The sequence below is a fragment of the Dasypus novemcinctus genome, chromosome X, assembly GCF_030445035.2.
Source record: "Dasypus novemcinctus isolate mDasNov1 chromosome X, mDasNov1.1.hap2, whole genome shotgun sequence".
Lineage (NCBI taxonomy): Eukaryota > Metazoa > Chordata > Mammalia > Cingulata > Dasypodidae > Dasypus > Dasypus novemcinctus.
Genome location: NC_080704.1, coordinates 84000606 through 84026522, shown reverse-complemented (window position 1 = coordinate 84026522; position 25917 = coordinate 84000606).

Below are 25917 nucleotides of genomic sequence, written 5' to 3'. Positions count from 1 at the left end.
AACAATCATACAAGCTAACAATAACCAAAAAAAGGCAGGAGTAGCTATATTAATATCAGACAAAATAGACTTTAAATGTGAAACAATTGTGAGAGACAAAGAAGGATACTACATTTTAGTCAAAGGGAAAATCTGTCAAGAAGATCGAACAATCATAAATATCTATGCCCCTAACAAGGGTGCCTCTAAATACGTCAGGCAAACGCTGGAAAAACTAAGTGAAAGAATAGATACATCTACAATTATAGTGGGGGATTTTAATACACCACTATCAATTCTGGACAGAACATCTCAAAAGAGAATCACCAAAGACACAAAACATCTGAATAGTATATTAGAGGAGCTCGATCTAATAGACATATATAGATCGCTACACCCAAACACAGCAGGATATACATTTTTCTCAAGCGCACATGGATCATTCTCCAAGATAGATCATATGCTAGGCCACAAAGAAAGGCTGAACGAATTCAGAAAGATTGAAATCATACAAAACATTATCTCTGACCACAGTGGAGTCAAGCTGGAGATTTGCAAGGGAAAGAAGCCCAGATTTCACACCACGATTTGGAAATTAAACAACACACTCTTAGAAAAACAGTGGGTCAAAGAGGAAATCTCAAAAGAAATCAATGACTACCTTGAAACAAATGATAATGATAACACAACATACCAAAATTTATGGGATGCAGCAAAAGCAGTACTGAGAGGGAAGTTTATAGCCATAAATTCATATATCAAAAAAGAAGAAAGAGCAAAAATTGAAGAACTAACTGCACATTTGAAGGAATTAGAAAAACAACAACAAAGTAACCCAACAGGAAGAAGAAGGAAGGAAATAACAAAGATAAGAGCAGAACTAAATGAAATAGAAAATAAGAAAGCACTTGAACAGATAAACAAGACCAAGAGCTGGTTTTTTGAGAAGATTAACAAAATTGACAAACCTTTAGCAACACTAACAAAGAAAAAAAGAGAGAAGATGCAAATACACAAAATAAGAAATGAGAAAGGCGATATCACCACTGACCCCACAGAAATAAAGACTATCATAAGAGGATATTTTGAAAAACTATATTCCAACAAAAATGACAATCTAGAGGAAATGGACAAATTCCTAGAAACACATAAACAGCCCATATTGACAAAAGAAGAAATTGATGATCTTAACAAACCAATCACAAGCAGAGAGATAGAATCAGTTATTAAAAATCTCCCAACTAAGAAGAGCCCAGGGCCAGATGGCTTCACAGGTGAATTCTATAAAACATTCCAGAAAGAACTGACACCAATCCTGCTGAAACTATTCCAAACCATCGAAACAGAAAGAACATTACCCAACTCCTTCTATGATGCCAACATTACCCTAGTACCAAAGCCAAACAAAGACATCACAAGAAAGGAAAATTACAGACCAATTTCTCTAATGAACCTAGACGCAAAAATACTTAACAAAATACTTGCTAATCGTATTCAACAACACATTAAACGAATTATACACCACGACCAAGTGGGATTCATCCCAGGTATGCAAGGATGGTTCAACATAAGAAAATCAATCAACGTAATACACCATATAAACATATTGAAGGAAAAAAATCACATGATTATATCTATTGATGCAGAAAAAGCATTTGACAAAATACAGCACCCTTTCTTGATAAAAACACTCCAAATGATTGGAATACAAGGAAATTTTTTGAACATGATAAAGAGTATATATGAAAAACCTAAAGCCAATATTGTTTACAATGGAGAAATCCTAGACTCCTTCCCTCTAAACTCAGGAACAAGACAAGGATGCCCACTGTCGCCGCTCCTATTTAACATTGTCTTAGAAGTACTTGCTCGAGCACTGAGGCAAGAACCAGAAATAAAAGGCATTCAAATTGGAAAGGAAGAAGTCAAAATTTCATTATTTGCAGATGACATGATCCTATACATAGAAAACCCTGAGAGATCTACAACGAAGATTCTAGAACTCATAAATGAGTTTAGTAAAGTCGCAGGTTATAAGATCAATGCGCAAAAATCAGTAGCATTTCTGTACACCAATAATGAGCAAGATCAGGAGGAAATCAAGAAACAAATACCATTCACAATAGTAAATAAAAAAATCAAATACTTAGGAATAAATTTAACTAAAGAGGTAAAGAACTTATACACTGAGAACTATACAAGATTGTTCAAGGAAATCAAAGAAGACCTAAATAAATGGAAGACTATTCCTTGTTCATGGATAGGAAGACTGAACATTATTAAGATGTCTATCCTACCAAAATTGATCTACACATTCAATGCAATCCCAATAAAAATCAATGCAGCCTTCTTTAAGGAACTAGAAAAACTAACTATGAAATTTATTTGGAAAGGAAAGAGACCCCGAATAGCCAAAGACATACTGAAAAAGAAAAACGAAATTGGAGGAATCACACTACCTGACTTCAAAACATACTATAAAGCTACGGTGGTGAAAACAGCATGGTATTGGCATAAGGAGAGACATATAGACCAATGGAATCGAATTGAAAGCTCTGATATAGAACCTCACATATACAACCACATAATATTCGATAAAGCCACCAAACCCTCTCAACTGGGAGAGAGTGGCCTATTCAACAAATGGTGTCTGGAGAACTGGATAGCCATATGTAGAAGAATGAAAGAGGATTACCATCTCACACCTTATACAAAGATCAACTCAAGATGGATCAAAGACCTAAATATAAAAGCCAAGACCATAAAAACCTTAGAAAGCAGTGTAGGGAAACATCTACAGGACCTTGTAATAGGTAATGGATTTATGAATATCTCACCAAAAGCACGAGCAGCAAAAGAACTAATAGATAAATGGGACTTCCTCAAAATTAAAGCCTTCTGCACCTCAAAGGAGTTTGTCAAGAAAGTAAAAAGGGAGCCCACACAGTGGGAGAAAATATTTGGCAATCAGATATCTGATAAGAAACTTATAACTTGCATATATAAAGAACTCCTACATCTTGAAAATAAAAAGATAAACAATCCATTTAAAAAATGGGAAAAAGACTTAAACAGACACTTCTCCGAAGAAGAAATACAAATGGCAAGAAAGCACATGAAAAAATGTTCCAAATCTCTAGCTATCAGGGAAATGCAAATCAAAACCACAATGAGATACCATCTTACACCCATAAGATTGGCAGCTATGAAAAAAACAGAAGAATACAAGTGCTGGAGAGGATGTGAAGGAAGGGGAACACTCATCCACTGCTGGTGGGAATGCAGAAGGATCCAACCATTCTGGAGAACAGTATGGCGGTTTCTCAAAAAACTAGCCATAGATTTGCCATATGACCCAGCAATACCACTGCTGGGAATATACCCAGCAGAACTGAAAACAAGAACACAAACCAATATATGTACACCAATGTTCATAGCAGCATTGTTCACTATTGCCAAAAGTTGGAATCAACCCAAATGCCCATCAACACGAGGGGATCAATAAAATGTGGTATATACACACAATGGAATACTACTCGGCTGTAAGAACAAACACACTACAAACACATGTGATAACATGGATGAATCTTGAGAACCTTATGTTGAGTGAAGCAACCCAGACATTGAAGGACAAATACTACATGACCTCAATGATATGAAATAAACAAGCTGCCCTAGATAGCAAGAGACTGAACGATAGGCTTGCAGGAAATTGGAGGGTGGAGGAAGGATATGAGCCGATGTCTGCAGGGGTGGAATTTAAGACGAGATGGTGGTAAGTATGAACACAAAGAAGAGATAAAAGGGGGGCAAGGGGTTGCCTTTGCTTGGGGCTTTGCGGGTTTGAGGGTGGCTGGGGAGGGACGGGTGGGTAACGTTGCCCAAAAGTGGGGGGAGGGAGGGGTAGCATACGAACCAGGAGAGGGTCAGGTGTTGGTGGAGAGTAAAATGCCGAGAAAATCATATCAAAATATAATAAAGAGGGTTACCTGTTTAGAATGCTCGGAGGGGAGGGTCTGATGCAGGACGGGCTCCTGGGGAATGTCTAAATGCTCATTCTGCCAGAGTGGGTGACACCATGGGGTAGAAACCCAAGTAGTGAGAGTGGGGGTGGACCCACATCCTGGGGAGGACTAATGCCATCCAATAGAGGGAACTGTATCCCTCGAGAGAAAGGGTGGCTCCCAGGGCATTGGGGCAGTTGAGCAAGTTAGGCCCTGAACACTATTCCATCTATCTCTGGAAGTGGCTCCTCAGGAAACGGAGGTTGGCTATCACTGAGGGCACTAAGGTGGAAGGGAAAATGGACGTTAAATGTGTGGAACCAAAGTAAATGGGGGGTAAGAGAGGAGTTTCTTGAGAGTACACAAGGATGGATATAAAACATGTAATATTACACCATAACATATAGGAGATGACGGACTGATAATGTAAACCATAATGTAAAACATAGGATAACTAAAAATGTAAAGAACTGTGTATCCTAAAGTATGCACCATAATGTAAATACAGATGTCACCTTGTTAGAAAGCTAATGTCTCAGACTCTGTACATCACTTTAAGTAAATATGATATGAATAGGGCGTAAGAGTATCACTGTGGAAGGGAAAAGGTTTTCTGGTGGATATGTGGGAGTGCTGTATATTATATATATACATTGCTGTGGTCTAGGACTCCTGTGAAGAAAAGCTGAATAATTAGGGGGGGGGGGGGAAAAAAAAAAAGAAAAAAATAGGATGTGGAATTTTTTCAAGTCAACATTCTTTATCTAAGTTCTTTATCTAACTTTATCCAAGTTCTTTATCTATCCTTTAAACTCATCGCTATATGCCATTCCCTAGTAAGGGACCATGACATTATATTGGGCTTCAAATTTCGGGGAGTTCTGGATCACAGAGTGTTTCAACAATGGCAATGGAGGGATACTGGTATGGGATACCAATGACAGATGATATATGACTGACAGGGAGCTGTACAGAACATATGTCCAGGGTGCATGGTAATGTTTGGATATACTCATAGTGGCAACAATTAAAAACCACAGTAGGGGGGGTACTGGGTTCCCGGCCAGTGGTGCTCTGTCGTGGTCCCTAGGGGAGCAGCGACAGTCTCCCAGGTACAGTGGTGGGGACCGGGAGGGAGTGAGGGTTCAACAGTGAGCCCCTGATACTAATGACTATGCTTGTGAGCTGATAAACCCAAAATAATAACAAGGCCTAGAGCAACTTTGTGCCTGGGAATTTCCTTCTGTCAGCCTTCATGTTACTCAAATGTGGCCAGTCTTGAAGCCAAACTCAGCATGTAAATGCAATGCCTTCCCCCCAGCGTGGGACATGACACCCGGGGATGAGCCTCCCTGGCAACGAGGGACCACTATCAACTACCAACTGATGATGCAACTGGAAAATGACCTTATACGGAAGGTTCAATGCGGATCAGCAGAATATCCATGTCTACATAAAATACCATGACTTTAAAATGCTGTTTGACCTAAAGTAAGGGGGAAATGGAAAGGAGAAATGAGTTTATATGGCTACGAGTTTCTAAAAAAGAGTCTGGAGGCTGGCAGAAGGTTTGCCCTCATGCACAACTGAGCAGAGTCAGAGAGACAGATAAAGCAGATACAACCCCCAGATATTGGTTCCTTTGAGGGCTAAAGAGACCCATGGGAGTTATGGTCATGGCTGATGGGGTTAACTACCAGGGCAGATGGCCCCTCTTTGGAAATGGTGTTTATGTGTGATGAATCTGGACTCAGATGGGATCTCCCTTCATAAGACTTTCATGCTAATGTGCTGGAGGTGCAGTTAATGTTGGGGTTTAAGATATATTTAGGGGATTTGAATCTCTGGACTGACAATGTGATAGCCAGATCCTGAGCCTCAACAGACTCCAGCACCTACAATCTGATTTATTGGACTTACCACACTCAGCTAAGATGGAGGTGAAGAAGGACAACCACCACACCATGGAGCCTAGAGTGATTACAACTGAAAATGGGAGGATTGCATCCAGCATCCAGGTGGAATCTGAGCCTCCTCTTGACATAAAGGTGCAATGGACACAACCAATCCAGTGTCCACATAGAAGAGGTGGCATTGGATTGGGAAAAGTGGACATAATGGACAAAGGGTATGGGGAAAGGCAGGAAGAGATGAGAGGTGGAGGCATCTTCGGGACATGGAGCTGCCCTGGATGGTGCTTCAGAGGTAATCACCGGACATTGTAAATCCTCACAGGGCCTACATGATGGAATAGAGGAGAGTATGGGACATGATGTGAACCAATGTATATGAGGTGCAGAGGTGCCCAAAGATGTACTTACCAAATCCAATGGATGTGTCATGATGATGGGAACGAGTGTTGTTGGGGGGGGGGGAGAGGGGGGGTGGGGGGGTGGGGTTGAATGGGACCTCACATATATATTTTTAATGTAATATTATTACAAAGTCAATAAAAAATAAAAAAAAAAAAAAAGAAACAGAGAACTTGAATAATATGATAAATGACCTAGACCTCACAGACATCTATAGAACATTGCACCCCCAAACCAAAGTATACACATTCTTTTCAAGTGCTCATGGATCTTTCTCCAAAATAGACAATATGCTGGGTGACAAGATAAGACTCAATAAATTTTTAAAAATTAAAATTATAGAAAACATCTTCTCTGATCATAAAGGAATGAAGCTGGGAAACAATAATGGATGGAAAAAGAGAGAATTCATAAATATAGAGAGGTTAACACATTCAAAAAATCAGTGGGTCAAAGAAGAAATTGCAAGATAATTCAGCAAATATCTTAAGATGAATGAAAATGAGAACATGAGAACACAGCATATGAAAGCCTAAATGATACAGCAAAGGAAGTGGGAAGAAGGAAATTTATACCCCTGAATGCATATATTTTAAAAAGAAGAAAGAACTAAAATTCAAGATCTAACTGCACATCTGGAGGAACTAGAAAAAGAACAGCAAACAAATGCCCAACCAAGCCAAAGAAAAGAAATAGTAAAGATCAGAGCAGAAATAAATGAAATAGAGAAGAAAAATATACTAGAATCAACAAAACCAAGCATTGGTTCTTTAAGAGCAACAATATTGACAAATCCTTAGCTAGACTGAAAAAGAAAAAAGAGAGTACAGGCAAACAAGTGAAAGCAGAAATGAAAAGTAGGACATTACCATTGACCCCACAGAAATAAGAGAGATCATAAGAAGATATTATGAACAACTGAATACCAAAAAAAAAAAAAAATAGACAATATAGACGAGATGAACAAATTCCTAGAAACAGATGAACCACCTACACTGACCCTAGAAGAAATAGAAGACCTTAACAAACTTATCACAAGTGAAGAGATTGAAGCAGTCATCAAAACCTCCCAAAGATGAAAAACCTAGGACCAGGTGGCTTCACAGGTATATTCTACCAATCATTCAAAGATGATTTTATACCAGTCTTGCTCAAGCTCTTCCAAAAAACTGAACAGGAAAGAATGCTACCAAATTCATTCTATGCCAAAATCACCCTAATAATAAAATGAGATAAAGATTCTATGAAAAATCAGAATTATAGACCAATATCTCCAATAAATATAGATGGAAAAATCCTCAACAAAATACTTGCAAACTGAATCCAAAAGCACATTAAAAGAATTATACATCACCATGTAGTGGGTTTTATCCCAGGAATGAAAGCATGATTCAAAACAATAAAATCAATTAGTGTAATAAGTCACATTAATTAATTGAAGAAGAAAAGTCACATGATCACCTTGATTGATGCAGAAAAGGCATTTGACAAAATACAGCACCCTTTTTTGTTAAAACACTCCAAAAGATAGGTATAGAAGGAAGCATTCTCAATACTGTAAAGTGCATATATGAATAACCTACAGCTAGCATTGTACTCAACAATGAAAAACTGAATGATTTTCTGTTTAGATCAGAAACAAGACAAGGATGCCCACTGTCACCATTGTTATTCAACGATGTGCTAGATGTTCTAGCTGGAGCAATTAGGCTATTTAAAGAAATAATAGGTGCCCAATAGGAAAGGAAGAAGTAAAACTTTCACTGTTAGCTGATGATATGATCCTATATCTAGAGAATCCTGAAAACTCCACATCAAACCTCCTAGAATTAATAGACGAGTTCAGCAAAGTGGAGGGATAGGAGGTTAATATGCAAAAATCTATAGTGTTCCTATACACTACTGAAGTACAATCTGAGGAGGAAATAAAGAAAAATTCCATTTATAATAGCGACTAAAAATCAAATATTTAGGATTTAACTTAACCAAGGACACAAAGGACATGTATTCAGAAAACTACAAAAATTGCTAAAAGGAACTGAAGAAGACTCACATAAGTGTGAGGACATTCTGTTTTCATGGATTGGAAAACTAAACATCGTTAAGATGTCAATTCTAAGCAAACTGATTTACCAATTCAACACAAACCCAATAAAAATCTCAACAGCCTTTTTGAAGAAATGGGAAAACCAATAATCAAATGTATTTGGAAGGATAATGGGCCCTGAATAGCCAAAAATGTCTTTTAAAAAAGAATAAAGTTGGAGAACTCTCACTTTCTGACTTTAAAGTATATTACTTAGCTAAAGTGGTAAAAAACAACATGATATTGGCATAAAGACAGACCAATGGAACTCAATTGAGAACTCAGCAATAGACCATCATATATACAGTCAAGTGATTTATGACAAGGCTGTTAAGCTCACCCAGCTGGACTGGAAAAATATTCAACAAATGGTGCTGGTAGAACTAGACAGCCAAATCCAAAAGAAAGAAAGAGGACCCCTATTGCACACCTTATACAAAACGTAACTCAAAATGGATCAAGGACCTAAATATAAAAGCAACAACCATGAAACTCCTAGAAGAAAATGTAGAAAAACATCTTCAAGACCTTGTAGTAGGAGGCAGTTTCTTCAACCTTACACCCAAAGCACAAGCAGCAAAAGAAAAAATAGATAAATGGGAACTCCTCAAAATTAAACACTTTTGTACTTCAAAGGACTTTGTCAAAAGGATGAGAAGGCAGCCGAATCAATGGAAGAAAATATTTGGAAATCATATATATGATAAGAGTTTAATATCATGATCTATCAGGAGACATTACACTTCAACAATAAAAAGACAGAGACCTGATTTTAAAAATAGGCAGAAGACTCGAGTAGACAATTGTCCAAAGAAGAAATACAAATGATAAAGAAACACATGAGTGCAATGTCAGTTGGCCCTACTTTGGAGTTTGTGTTTCTATGTGATGGAGCTAGACTCAGATGTGATCTTTGTCCACAGCCTCTCCTGTTACTTCTAACGGATCTGTAGTTGGTGCTGGGGTTTATTGTATAGCCAGGGGACCTGAATCTCTGGACTGACCATGTGATAGCCAGGCCCTGAGCCTCAACAGACTTGCAACTCCTACACTCTGGTTTATTGGACTTACCCCACTCAACTAACATGGAGGTGAAGAAGGTCAACCACCACACCAGGGAGCCAAGAGTGTCTACAACTGAAAGCAGGAGAATTGCATCCAGCATCCATGTGGAATCTAAGCCCCCTCGATATAAATGTGGAGTGGACACAACCGTTCCAGGGTCCACAGGATGGAGGAATAGAGTATGGATTAGAGTGGGCTTACTGATATTCTATTCATGAACTATTGTGATTAGTAATCGAAGAAAATGTGGCATTGGTGTGGAGAAAGTGGCCATGGTGGCTGCTGGGGATAGGGAGTGGGAGGAAGAGATGTGATGTGGAGGCATTTTCGGGGGTTGGAGTTGTCCTGGGTGGTGCTGCAGGGACAGTTACTGGACATTGTATATCTTCCCATGGCCCACTGGGTGGACTCTGGGAGAGTGTGGGCTATGGTGTGGACCATTGACCATGAGGTGCAGCAGTGCTCAGAGATGTATTCACCAAATGCAATGAATGTCTCATGATGATGGAGGAGGTTGTTGTTATGGGGGGAGGAGTGGGGTGAGGGGAGTGGGGGGTATATGGGAACGTCATATTTTTTTAATGCAACATTAAAAAAATAAAGACAAAAAAAGAAACACGTGAAAAAATGTTCAACATCACTATCAATTAGGGATGTTCAAGTCAAAACTGCATAGCAATATCATTTCACACCTATTAGAACGGCCACTATTAAAAAGTTGGAAAACTGTAATGTTAGAGAGGATGTGGAGTGATAGGACACTTATTCAGTGTGGGTGGGAATGTAGAACAGTACAGCCACTGTGGAAGAAAGTTTGGCAGTCCCTAAAGAAGTTGAATATAGACTTGCCATGTGACCTGGCAATACAATTACTAGGTATATACCCAGAAGAACTGAAAGCAATGAAATGAATAGACATCTGCACACCTATGTTCATAGTGCCATTATTCACGATTTCCAAAAATTGGTAACAACCCAGGTGTCCATCAACTGAAGAATGGTTAAACAAATTGTGGTGCATACACACGATGGAATATTATGCAGCTATAAGAAGAAATGAAGTCATGAAGCATATGACGATATGGATGAACCTGGAGGAGATTATGTTGAGTGAAGCAGGCCAGACACAAAAGGGCAAATACTGTATGATTGCATTATTATGAACTAAATATATTACATAAACTCATGTTATTAATAATTATAATATAGTTCACCAGAAAATAGAAAGGGGTAGAGAATGGAAGGCTAAAGTTTAATCTATGCAGAATTGGATAAAAAGTTGTTTGTAAATCTTTGGAAATGAATTGAAGCAGTGAGAGCACATCATGGTGTTTGTGACTGGCAGTTATTTATGGGTATTACAGAGGTTGACAGGGAAAACCTAAGAACATGTATATTACTAGAAGGAAAGCTTAAAAATATAATACAGAATTGTATAACATAGTGAAATCTCATGTAAAATATAAATATGGTGAAATTGCATACATGACTGTTTTTACAAAATAAAAATACAAGTGAACTAGAGAGAAGGAAACAGAATAGAAGCTATGCATGGCAACAGACGCATAGAGAGATTGAGAGGTGATGAGTTTTGTTTGTTTGTTTGGTTTATTGGTTGGGTTTTGTTTTTCTTATTATTATTCTTACTGGAATAATGAAAATGCTTTAAAATGATTGAAGTGATGAAGGCACAACTGTAGATTATGTTGAATACCCTTGATTACACACTTTAGGCAGATTTAGTTTTATGAACGCATATCAATAAAATTGAAAAAGGGTTATGGAAACACACAGGTTCTACCCTCATGGCAGTTGGCTCTGGACTTCAGGGCCTTGTCAGTAGGCCCTACTTTGGAATTTGTGTTCCTGAGTGAGACGGAGTTGGACTCAGATGTGACCTTTCTACACACGCCTCTTCTGTCACCTTTACTGAACCTGTGGTTAGTGCAGGGGTTGTGTATACCCAGGAGACTTGAATCTCTGGACTGGCCATGTGTCAGCTGGGCCCCGAGGCTCAGCAGAGTTGCAACTCCTACTCTCCAGTTTGTTGGACTTACCCAGGTCAGCTAAGAGGGAGGTGAAGATGGTCAACCACCACACCAGGAAACCAAGAGTGCCTACAACTGCAAGCAGGAGAATCATATCCATCAGCCATGTGAGATCTAAGCCCGCTCTCGATATAAAGGTGGAGTGGACATCACCATCCCAGGGTCCACAGGATGGGAGAATAAAATCTGGATTAGAGTGGAATTACTTTTATTCTACTATAGAACTATTGTGACTAGTAATGAAGAAACTGTAGCATTGATCTGGAGAAAGTGGCCACAGTTGTAGCTGAGGGCAGGGAGAGGGAAGAAGAGATATGATGTGGGGCATTTTTGGGACTTGGAGTTGTCCTAAATGATATTGCAGGGACAGATGCTGGATGTTATATATCCTGCCATAACCCACTGAATGTACTAGGGGAGAGAGTAAAATACAATGTAAACTATAATCCATGTGGTGCAGCAGTGCTCCAAAACGTATGCACCAAATGCAATGAATGAGCCAAAACGATGAAAGATGTTGTTGATGTAGGAGAAGTGGAGGGGGTGGGGTGTGGGGTACATGGGAACCTCTTATATTTTTTAATGTAACACTTTTTGTGATCTGTGTATCTTTAGGAAAAAAAGACAATTTAACAAAAATGTCTTTTAACAAAAAGAACTAATTCAGACGATTCTCAGATACTGACTTTAAAGCGTAACTACTTAGCTACAGTGGTAAAAATAGTATGTTACTGGCATGAAGATAGACATATTGGCCAATGGAACCAAATTGAGAACTCAGAAATAAACCCTTACAAGTGATGTTATTAAAAGATTTATTTTATTTATTTCTCCCCACGCCCTTGTTGTTTGCTCTTGCCGTGACTGTTTGTCTTCCTTCTTTCTTTAGGAGACACCATGAGCTGATCCTGTGACCTCTGATGTGAGAGGGGGGTACCTAATTGCTTGAGCCACCTCTGCTCCCTCCTTTGTTGTGTCTCTCATTAAGTTTTTCCTCCTGTCTCTTCTTGCATCATCTTGTTGCGTCAGCTCAATTCACCTGCCAATCATGTCTGCTCACTGTCTTCTTTAGAAGGCACCTTGAACCTATGCTCCCTGCTTTTGCTGTGTCTCTCATTATGTCTTTTCTTCTTGTATTTCTTGGATCAGTTTACTGTGTCAGTTTGCTGCACCTGCCCACGGCTCCAGCTAGCTGTCTTCTTCAGGAGGCACTGGGATCTGAATCAGGGGCCTCCCATGTGATAGGTAGGATCCCAGTTGCCTGAGCCACATCTGCTTCCAGGTCAAGTGATTTTAACAAGGCCCACCCAGCTGGGGCAAAACAATCTATTCAATAAATGGTGCTGGTTGAAGTAGATATTCATATCTAAAATAAAGAAAGTAGAACCTATCTCACACCTTATACAAAAATTAACTCAAAATACATCAAGGACCTAAATATAAAAGCTACAACCATAAAACTTTTAGAAGAAAATGTGTGGAAATATCTTCAGGAATTTTGGTAAACAGTAGTTTCTTAAACCTTACATACAAAGCATGAGCAAAGAAAGAAAAAATAGATAAATGGGACCTACTCAAAGTTACATACTTTTGTTCTTCAAAAGAATTTGTCAAGAAAGTAAAATAGCAGCCTACTCAATGGGAGAAAATATTTGGAAACCACATATCCAGCAAAGGTTTGATATTCACGTTATATGAAGAGATCATACAACTTAACAATATAAAGACAAGCAACACAATTTAAAAATGGGCCAAAGACTTGAATAGACATTCCTCTAAAGAGGAAATACAAATGGCCAAAAAGCACTGAACAAAAATGTTCACCATTGAAGTTGGGGGTTCCTTTGCTTTGCCCAGGCTGCTTGGGATGAGGGGCTAGACGGACGCACAGCGGGCGCGAAGAATGCTGCAGAGATGGCAAGTGGTGGCAATGTGCAGTCTGCTTTATTCAGGAAGTGCTGGACAATATATATTGTGGGGTGAGGGGACGGGGCAGGCAGGAGACGGCGTGTAGGGCATTGGTCGGTTGGAGCTGGTGGGAGTTAGGCGATGTGAAAGTTGGCCGGCGGGGATTGGCCGGTGGTCGTTGGATGGCATGGCCCCCGGCGAGGGGGAAGAGGGGGAGGCAGTAGGTCGGGCTCGGCGGTTAGGCAGGAACGGTCGAGAGGGCGTGGCTCGCCCGTACCTCGGCGAAGAGCGGGCGGCCCGTTCGCCAGACAGGGAGGGCGGGGCTCGCCCATGCCCCTGCGGAGAGCAGGAAGCCCGTCCGTTCTACCAGTTCCCTTGGCCCACCGCAGCTCGCCTAGATAGCCTTCCCTCACACCATCACTTGCTATTGGGGAAATGCAGATCAAAACTACAATGAGAGAAGCGGATATGGTTCAAAGGATAGAGCTTCCACGTACCATATAGGAGGTCCAGGGTTTGATACCCAGGACCTCCTGGCCCGTGTGGTGAGCTGGCCCATGCAGTGGGCTATCCCCCACACAAGGAGTGCCCCCTGCACAAGGAGTGCCACCCCATGCAGGAGTGCAGTTCACCCAGGAGTGATGCTGCCCACATGGAGAGCTGACCTAGCAAGATGATGCAACAAAAAGAGACACAGAGAAGAGACAATATGAGATGCAACGAACTAGGGAGCTGAGGTGACGTAAGAGAATGATCACCTCTCTCCCACTCTGGAAGGTCCCAGGATGGGTTTCTGTAGCCACCTAATGAGAATACAACAGACGCAGAAGAATCCACAGCGAATGGACACAGAGAGCAGACAATGGGAAGGGGGGAGAAATTTAAAAAATAAAATAAAAACTACAATGAGATACTATTTCAAGCCTTATAGAATAACCATCATCATATATTTTTTAAAAAAAACAGAAATCTACAAGTGCCAGTGAGTATGTGGTATAATAGGAACACTCTCACCAATCTCATTCTTCACTGTTTATAGGAATGGTGCAGCCTCTGTGGAAGACAGTTTGGCAGTACATCAAGAAGTTGAATATAGTACCACTGTATGACCCAGCAATCCAGTTACTAGGAATATATTGAGAAGAACTGAAAGCAAGGACAAGAACTGACATTTGCACACCAATATTCGTAGCATCATTATTCAAAATTGTTAAAATATGGAAACAGCCAAAGCATCCATCAACTGAAGAATGGATAAACAAAATGTGGTATATACATACAGTGGATTACTATTCAGCTGTAAGAAGAAATGCAATGATATGACAACACGGATGAACCTTGAGGATTTTATGTTGAGTGAAATGTCAAATGTGCTTACAAAAGGACACATATTGTATGGTCTCACTAATATGAACTAAAATGATGAATAAACTCACAGAGATAAACTCTAGAGTATAGGTTACTAGGAAATAGAATGGTATTAGAATGGGAACTTGTGCTGCTTGTATGTAGAATTTTTAATAAGGTTTATTGCAAAAATATGGAAATGAACAGAGTTGATAGTAATACATTATAGTGAGGATAACTAACACTGCTGATTTATAAATGTTAGTAATTGGGTGGGTTGGGGAAAAATACACCAAATATAAGATATGAGCTATATGTAGTAATAATGTTTTGAAGATGCTCTTTCATAGTTTTTAACAAATGTTTCACAGCAGTGCAAGGTGTTGATGGCAGGGTGATGTATGGGAGCCCTGTATTATGATATGCATGTTTGTTTTGTAAGTTCACAACTTCTACTATACATTTATTGTTTATGTATGTTCATGTATGAATGGTAGACTTCAAAAAATTTTTATTTAAAGAAAAAGTGAAACATAGATAATGGAAGAACTTGTAAAATTGATATAAAGATAGACCAGGAGTTCAGAAGGGATGGGGAGGGATGAATAAGTGGAACATAGGGCATTTTTAGGGCAGTGAAATTGTTCTGTATGATACTATAATGGCAGATACCTGACACGATACACTTGTCAAAGCCTATAAAATGATACAGCACAAAGAGTAAACCATAATGTAAAAATAGACTTTGTTTCGTAGAAAGCTTCAATATTGGTTCACCAATTGTAACAAATGTATCACACTAATGTAAGATGTTACTAATAGGGGAAACTGCATGTGGATGTGGTGGGGGCTTATATAGGAATTCCGTATACTTTCAGTGTAATTTTTTTGTAAATCTAAAACTTTTCTAAAAATAAATTTTATTTAATTGTACAAAAATAGCCAGAAATAGCAGCTAAGCACAGCAGGGGAAACAGAGAGATTGAGAGGTAAAGAATTTTCTTGTTTGTCTGTTTTTTACTATTATTGAAATAATAAAAATGCTCTAATAATGATTGAAGTGGTAAATGCACAACTATGTGATTACGCCAAATACCATTGAGTGTACACTTTGGATGAATTGTATGCTTTATTAACATGTAACTATAAAATTCATTTGTTTAAAATAATAATAATAAATAAAGTTTATTATTACAAAACATAAAATAAAATGAATCAAGACCATACATATAACATAGTTCTGCCTCTGGGACCATTCTCAGGATTGTGAAAATCACCTGATTGCTCTTTATCTTGTGCTCAATGAACATTAGATTTGCCAGAGTAACTCTGTTGCCTCTTCCTCCAACTCACGATAGTTTGTTCTCTTTTAGGTTCAGCCTTAAGGGTCTTGTGATAGATTCTGGGCTCCCTAAGTAGAATCCCTTTTTCCCCTCTGAATTTAGAGTGGAAACAAGTGTTATGAAAAGCTACTCAGTAATACTCTGCTGACTACAGACAGCTTCTTCTTTCAATGGCACTTTTAAAATACCAGTCATGGGAAATAATGGGGATATGAATCTGCAGACATTTGGACCCTGAAGGCCAACACAAGGTAAAACTAAAAAGTAGTTCTATCTCATTTAGAGATGGCTGAAATTGAGTCCCAGTTTAGGGAAGATGACCACTGCATTATCCTGCATTTCAAATTACAGAATGTGAAGATGGGATTTCCAAATTGATCCAGGAATCTTCATTTTTTCCTAAGGATTAATGGAGAATGCTATCCAATATGAGACTAACTTGCTACTTAGACAGAAAGCACACAATCAGGTTTCTTATTGGTCAGGTATGATACTATCAAATGGAAAATTTGTCCTACTTGACAGTGCACACAACTCAGAAAAGGGTACCCAAGGATGAAACAGCTAAATCAGCTAGACCATCCAAATTAATCTTGGTCATGACTGGAGTGACAGATCCTATAGCAAGATCGCCCTCACATCCTGTGGGGGTCCTGTCGTAATTTTACCTGTAACATGGATTGGCCTTACTAAAGCCCATGTGTATTGCCACAAAAGCATCCTTAACTTCAGGTGTACTTGGCAGTTTCAGACAGGAATCCACAGCAGTAATCACTAGGATTAGAAGATAAGAGGATATGGGGAGTTGAATGCAGGAGAAGTTGAGACCACTTTAGTTCATCTATTCTCTCTCCTTTTCAAAATTGTAATCTTAGGAAGCCTAGGATCCTGAAGGTAATTAGTACCTGGATTGAAGGCCTAGTCCTTTTGTGACTTAGGATTCACTGAACAAATATTTTTCTTCCTTCAGTTCCTCATAGTGGCCTTTGCCCCGGGAGTTGACTCTCATGGGTATAGAGAAGGCTAATTAATGCTTATAACATCATTTTGCAACATATGAAGAAAATTGAGACTGATTCCCTGAGTATGATGACATACGAAGCTGGACAAAATACAGATTGGGGAACTAAACGTAAAAGACAACACCATAACATTGCTGGAAAAAAGATGTGGAAAAATATATTCAAGACCTACTGTTGGAGGTTGAATTGGGGGAAGAACTTTTCAAAGAAAACACTTAAAATCAAACCATAAGGCAAAAACTTGATAAATTTGAATATTTTACAATCAAGAATTTCTATTCAACATAGGACACCATGGACAAAATAGATACAGAGATGTTGAAATTGAAAATATTTTCAATGTCTAAAACCAACAAAGAATTAATACCTAAAATATACATGATTGCTGGCAAATCAACAATAACAAAAAACCTCAGCAACTCCAGTAGAAAAATGGGTAAATGATATTTACAATCAATTTACAGAAGAGCAAGCTCAAAAGGCTAATAAACAGATGTAGAGATGCTGAAACTCATTCATAGAAATGCAAATAATAGAAATGCAAATTAAAACAATAATAACATGTCACCTTTTACCTATTAAATCGACAAAAATTAGAAGCAGGGTCATGCCAACTGCTGGTGGTACTGGGGCAATAGGAACTCTCATTTGGGTAGTACTCTAGATTTGTACCCCAATTCCAGAGAATTAGCTGGAAGTAGTCGGTTAAATTTGACACATACCCTATGCCCCAGCAATTTTGTTGCAGAGTCAGTATCCCAAGAAAATTCTTACATGGGTTTAGGCAAAAGTATGTTCACTGCAGCACTGTTGGTGGTGATAGGGAGTTGTACATACTGGTTGAGTGCTGCACATCATGGAGTACCATACAGCAGAAAGAAATGATGGGCTAGATGTACACATAGCAATGTGGGTGGAGCTAAAAAAAAAAAAACAGTCCTGAGGAGAAATGAGACATACAACACAATGCCATTTGCATACAATGAAAAATATGCATGCAGCATAATACACATTTTATGAGAATACCTATAAATTAAAAGATACATATTAAACACATTAGAGCAATTATATATGGGGGGGATGGGAACAGAAGAAGAATATGGGATAAAAGGGAATAAATAAACAAGGAGAGGCATTGCCCAGACAATGTGAAAATAAAATAATTCTGCTGGATGGAATGGGGGAGAGTATGGGCCATGATGTGGACCATTGACCATGAGGTGCAGAGGTGCCCGAAGATGTACTTACCAAATGCAATGGATGTGTCATGATGATGGGAAGGAGTGTTGCTGGGGGGGGGGGGGGGGGAGAGGTAGGGTGGGGGTGGTGGGGTTGAATGGGACCTCATATATATATATATATTTTTAAAGTAATATTATTACAAAGTCAATAAAAAAAAATAATAATAATAAAAAGTAGCCATTGTGGAGATTTCAAGAACTACAAAGGCCAAATTTCTGATTCTTCAAAAATCTGTAGTTTAAGGAACAGAAAGAGTGATGTGAATGGCCCAGCATAGAAGCTGGGCTGATAAAGAAAAATATCCAGAAATGATGTTCTAGAAAGAACTAATGCTGCCAAATTTAGGAGTGACATGATTCTTTTCTTTTTAGTACTTCTACCTATCTTCTCTATATCTGTGCTTAGACACAGGATCTATTTTGAATCAGAGTCATATACTTATACTTGTGGCACTGACGCTAGAACCCCTATCTCTTGCACCCATGTGATTTGGGACTTAAATGTAAAAAAGAATCTTATAATAACAATGGTTATTTAACATGAGCACAAATGATTAAGGGATTTGTTTCTTTGAAATCTTAAAAAGCAGAAAATATTATGTTTTCCAGGTTGATTTAAATCTGTGGACTATATAACACATCCATATCTCCATCAAGCCTGACCGTCATTTACATGTCTTATCCCTCAAGTGATCATTTTGTGTCTACTACCTCACTAAGTGGAATATGCAGAATAAGAAATAATGTAATTCCTTTTAGGGTCAGGTTTTACCCAGATCAGGAAAGAAAAGTAAATTCCTTCCTCTATCAATAGGTTATCACTTTTATTTAGTAAGGAATAATAATAAATATGACAAGGTGCTGAGGTTGGTGCTCAGCTGCTCAGTGGTCACTGCCAGACACCCTAGTTTTTCAAGTGTCTTCTCTCTATACTTGGCCACACATTTAAAGGTGGATTAAATTTGACAAGCTCACTTTTACTCAATTTAACACCAGCAAGCACAGAAAAATACCATCTTCCTAGATTCATTTATTCATTCATCCAACAAGTATTTATTTATTGCCTGCTATACAAGGATGTGGCTAAGTGTGTAGTCAGTTGATTTGAGGCTGTAAGTATATTTTATAAGGGTACAGACTTTGTCAATGGTGTAAGAGGTTCACAAGACAGGATGCAAGTGGGACCATAGGCTTCTGGACTAAGAAAGTAATTTTCAATAAATATATTGCTTAGAAATACTAGAATTCTCACTGAATCTTGTGCCAGCTCCAATATTTTCTTCATCATAAAGGTACTTCCTGCATCTCCCCACAAAATGCAAGTATTAGATTTTTAGCAGGTATTACTCCCACTATAAGATCAAATGTGATTCATGTGCCTCAAAGTGAGTTAGGGTTTTAATTATTTACAAATAACACTTCCTGGTTAATTTGAAACAGAAGGAAAGCTGGGTCACATGAGGCTTAACTAGCATTCTTTGCTATTTAATATTTGCTGAGAGTGGGGATCCTGCTGCCAGCATTTTTATATGTGAGACTTATAGGGTTCATTGGTGAACAGAAGGAATATTAGGCCAAGGTTTGATGTACAACACTTAGAATTTAAATAGTGACATTTTATATCTTGACAGCCCAGTAAACATGAAAGAAAACAGTGGCATTAGTGTGTCCACATGCACAGCTTCTATCATTAATATAATGATGTAGCATAAATTCACAATTAGCCAGTCTCCCCAGGTTTTTAAACTCCACCTTTTCAATCCCCACTTCACTGTGTAAAAATATCCTATAAAAGATTTCAGAATCTGTTATCTTCTATGAGAGGCTTTAAGGATGCAAAGGAAGCCCTACCCAGTTACCTGCCATATTTCTGAGGGAAGGCTGGAGTCCTGATTAGCCCCAATTCATGTCCTTGGCTCAGATGCAGCCATAATCTGCCTTCAAAATGCCGTCCACTTTCCATGCCTTCCTTGCACAGCCATAACTATTTTAAAAACAGTCAAATCATCAAGGGCTCAAATTATGTCTTTATTCTCCTTTCTCTGATATAAAAATGTATAAATCCTTGAACTCTGCTGTCTGATTCTAGAGAACCTTTTAATAATTTAGTAGTTTGAGGGATTTTAACACTCATTCCCTCTTGGGCACCTGATAATATCCTGAAATACAAACTTTGTACCATTATCTCACTTTTGATGTGGAGCATGGAGTTCTGGAGAGAAGAAATGAAATGTGACTAAAGGGAAATGGCCTTGGCCCAGTGGTTAGGGCGTCAGTCTACCACATGGGAGGTCTGTGGTTCAAACGCCGGGCCTTCTTGACCCGTGTGGAGCTGGCCCATGTGCAGTGCTGATGCGCGCAAGGAGTGCCATGCCACGCAGGGGTGTCCCCCGCGTAGGGGAGCCCCACGCGCAAGGAGTGCGCCCCAAAAGGAGAGCTGCCCAGCTCGAAAGAAAGTGCCGCCTGCCCAGGAATGGTGCCCACACTTCCCGTGCTGCTGACGACAACAGAAGCAGACAAAGAAACAAGACGCAGCAAATAGACACAGAGAACAGACAACCAGGGGAGGGGGAAGGAATTAAATAAAATAAAATAAATAAATCTTTAAAAAAAAAGAAATGTGACTAAAGACCTACAAACCTGTCCTGCTTGCCAGCCTCCCAGCAAGTCAAGACCCTTGTCGCTTCAGATCATTTCACACTGGCTTGTAACAAGAGCCCAGAGTTGGTACTGACAGCTCATTTACCATTTGCAGTGGTTTGTGGCTTTTGATTTAAATATTTCCAGTAAAGTGCCTAGACAGGCTAATTAGTAGAACCACAGAAGAATTGGACTAGACCCAATTTCACCCATGCAAGGATAGTACAAGAAAATAATTGCTTGGGTTGAGATTGACAAACTTGACCTTTATGACCCCAAAACCTTAATGTTTATTCTGTACCCTTAGATTTGGCAAGTACTAGCAAAGGCAGGGCACTGCTGTTCCTTTTCTCAACATATGACAAAAGTTCTGTGGATCTATAGAAATTTTCAAAATCCTCCCTTTCTCTTTTTTCCTCATTATTGGGTAGAACAATGATGGCATATTTCAATATGCATACCCACATAGGTACATGAACTTACATGCATGCACATGCAGAAGCGCAGTTAGGCAACATTTATTGAACGCAGAATACTATGTGATAGGAAGTACCAGGGGAAATTTAAAAAGAAACCACATAATCTCTGCCCATATGATAGGTGCAGTCTAATGGACAATTTGGAATGCACAGGGATGAGCAAACATTATTGCTCTAGTGATTAAAAAAGAAAATCTCTCCTTGGTAAAACGTGCTTTTTCTTTTGAATATGATAGTAATGCATATTTTTTTGTAAATCTTTGGAAAGTAATCACCAATAATGCCAATAGCCTGAAATATATGTTAACATTTTAATATATATCCTTTCAGACTTGTTTTTTCTCTGCTTATAAAAATTGGCTAAATGGTGTGGAGTTTTTCTTTTTGGAGTAATGAAATTGTTCTAAATTTTTTTGTGTGTAATTTCTAAAATTTTTTAGTATAATCACAAAACTGTGGTTATACTAAAAGCCATTGACTGTATACTTTAGATAGACTGCATGATATGTGAATATACCTCAATAAAACTACTTTAAAAAAGAAAAAAAAAACACTGAATGGACTGGGAGAGAGTGTAAACTACAACATAAACTATAATCCACGCTGTGTAGCAATGCTCCAAAATGTACTCATCAAATGCAATGAATGTACCACACTAATGAAAGAAGTTGTTGAGGTGGAAGGAGTGGGGGTTGTTGGGAGTGTGGTATATGTAGGAACCTCTTATATTTTGTATTGTAACATTTTGTGTAATTATGTATCTTTTAAAAAAAGAATTAAAAATTTTAAAAAAGAAAAAAAAAGAAATTGGGGTCATACTGTACATATCACTTCTTAAAATATATTTTTATTAGAGAGGTTGTAACCTTACAAAACAATCATGCACATGTGTAGAATTCCCATGCAACACCCCTCCACCAACACACTACATTGTTGTGGAATATTTGTTACAGATTATGAGATAATATAATCAGCCTATTACTGCTAACTGTTGTCTGGAGTGTACATTTGGTATATTTTTTCCATACTCCCGTGTTATTAATACAGTACATCTTTGGCATTGATACAAGAAATTACAGTATTGCTGTTGACTATAGCCCATAGGTTACATTAAATGTATTTTTCCCATGCTTCTCCACATTCTTACCATCTTGCAAGAATAATGTACATTTGTTCTAGTTCATAGATGGACATTCTTGTATTTGTACAATTAACTACAATCCTCATCCACCTCTGGGTTCACTATGATATTCAGTCCCTAGATTATTCTCTAGCTTTCTTTCAATTGACATTTATGTCCCTAAACTACCCTTTTCAGCCACAATCCTATTTAGGGTATTTTTTTTTAATTGACTTTGTAATAATATTACATTAAAAATATATATGTGAGGTCCCATTCATCCCCACCCCCCCACCCCACCTCTCCCCCCCCCCCCCCCAGCAACACTCCCTCCCATCATCATGACACATCCATTGGATTTGGTAAGTACATCTTTGGGCACCTCTGCACCTCATAGTCAATGGTCCACATCATGGCCCATACTCTCCCGCATTCCATCCAGTGGGCCCTGTGAGGATATACAATGACCGGTGCACAATCCTATTTATAAACCAGCTGTGTTAGTTTTACTCACTAGAATGTGTTACCATCAACTTTATCCATTTACACACTTTTACAGTCAAGCAAATTAAGCTTCTACATATATTAAGCATCAGTACAGCTTCTCAGCCCTCCTTTTATCTCCTAATAATCTATAACCTAGGTTTAACTCCATTTGTTTATTCTTCATATTTAGCTCATATTAGTGAGACCATGCAATATTTGTCCTTAGCTGTCTGGCTTATTTCACTTAACATAATGTCTTCAAGTTTCATCCATTTGGGAAGCAGATGTGGCTCAAGTGATTGGGCTCCCATCTACCATATAAGAGGTCTAGGGTTTGCTTTCCCTGGGTCCTCATGAATAGAAGTTGGCTCATGCAGGAGTGCTGGCCCATGTGGAGAGCTGGAGCAGCAGGATGATGCAACAAAAAGAGACACAGAGGAGAAACAATACAAGAAGCAGCAGACCAGGGAGCTGAGATGGTGCAAGAGATTGAGTGTCTCTCTCCCACTCTGGAAGGTCCGTCCCAGGATCGGCTCCCGGTGCTGCCCAAAGAGAAGACAAGCAGACATAGAAGAACACATAGTGAATGGACACAGAGATCAGACAGTGATCACAAAACAATGAGGTGGAGAGAAATAAATAAATCTTTTTAAAAAGTTTCATACGTTGTGCATATCACTTTTTAACTGATTTTCTCACTTGACACTATGTCATCAAAATTTTCATGTCAGTAAATCTTCTAAAATAAAACTTTCAAATAAAAAATGAGAGAAGAAAATACAAAACAAAAAAATAAAATAAAATTTCTGTAATATATATTTTATCACAAAATTTGCCAGTTTATCAAACACCCTAATTATTGAACAGATAGGATGTTTTCATTTTTTGCTATTATCAATAATTCCACAATGATCAATCCTTGAGTGTTATTTTTTTGCATGTGCATATCTCTTATTCTTTCTTTAGGAAAAATTCCTAACATTGGAACAGATGAACTAGAGAATAAGAGCAAAAATAGAACTAACTATATTATGTTTTCTTATTTTAAAAATTATTCATGCTTGTTGTAAATATTTTTCAGAAAATAATAAAAAGTAAAGAAAAAATAAAAGTTACCTGTAATCCCACCATCCAGAGATAAACACTATTAATATTTTGGTGGATGTCTGTCCCAAAATTCTTTTTCTATCCATATATATTATTATATATATTTAAAATAGGAACACACTGTATTTGATAACCTGTATTTTCATATTGCAACATATCATTAATATCTTTCCAAAACAATAAATACAGGCAGACATAATCATATTTCATTTCTGCAATATATTTGGCACACGATATTTTATGCAACCAATATAGTATTTCTGAATATTCAGATTTTTTCTAGTTTTGCTTTGATGAACAGTCTTTTTTCTCCTTAACTTTTTACTTTGAAATAAACTTTACAGAAAAGTTGCAAAAGCAATACCAAAACAATACACAGAACTTCAATATACTCTTTTACCCAGATGTTCAGACTTACCAACATTTCTTTCTATCTGTTTGTATATCTATCTATCTATCTATTCTTTTTTTAGATTTATTTATTTAATCCCGCCCCCCCCCTTGCAGCTTGTTCCTTTCTTTGCTGTCTCTTCTCTGTGTCCATTCGCTGTGCTTTTTTTCTATACCTACTTGTCTCCCTTTTTTGCATCATCTTGCTGTGCCAGCTCTCCATGACACATGGGCCAGCTTACCTTCACAAGGATGCCCTGGGATGCGAACCCAGGGCCTCCCATATGGGAGACAGGAGCCCAACTGATTGAGCCACAGCCGCTTTCCTGTTTCTTGTTTTTTTATTTATTATATTTCTTTCTCTCCCCTTCCCCCCCCCCCATTGTCTGATCTCTGTGTCCATTCGCTGTGTGTTCTTCTGCATCCACCTGCATTCTTGTCAGCAGCACCAGGAAACTATGTCTCTTTTTTGTTGCTGTGTCAGCTCTCGGTGTGTGCGGTGCCACTCCTGGGTGGGCTGCACTTTTTTCACATGGGGCGGCTCTCCTTGCAAGGCGCACTCCCTGTGCATGGGGCACCCCTACGTGGGGGACACCCCTGTATAGCATGGCACTCCTTGCGTGCGACAGCACTGTGCATGGGCCAGCTCACCACACGGGCCAGGAAGCCCTGCGTATCGAACCCTGGACTCTCCATATGTAGGCAAACACTCTATCAATTGAGCCACATCTGCTTCCCTATCTATCTGTTCTTGACACATTTTTAAGGCAACTTTTCCTTGACTTCTACAACTTATCCTATTTCATAGGTTCATGGAGTCAGAATGAAGAATGTTTGACTTAAATGTGAATTATCTAGTTTGATGGTATTTTTTAACAAGTCAATTTTGTTGATACATATTAATAAAGCACAAATCCATCCAAAGAGTACAATCAAGTGTATTTGATATAATAATATAGTTGAGCATTCATCAATTCAATCTTTATTAGAGCATTTTCATTATTCCAATAATAATAATAATAAACAAAAATGAACAACAAAAAACTCACCAATTCTCAATCTTTCTATGCTTCCCCTGCCCTACATACCTACTATTCTGTTTCCATTTCTCTAGTGTATTTATATTTATATTTGTAAAAAGAGTGTTGTATATGCAATATTATCCATATTTGTATTTCACATGAGGTTTCACTATGTTATACAGTCCCATGTTACATTTTTTAGCTTTCATTCTAGTAATATACTTAACCTAGACTTTACCTTTCAACCACTGTCATATCCATATAATAGTTCTACTACTTACAAACACTATGATGAGCTTTCACCATTTATTTTCATTT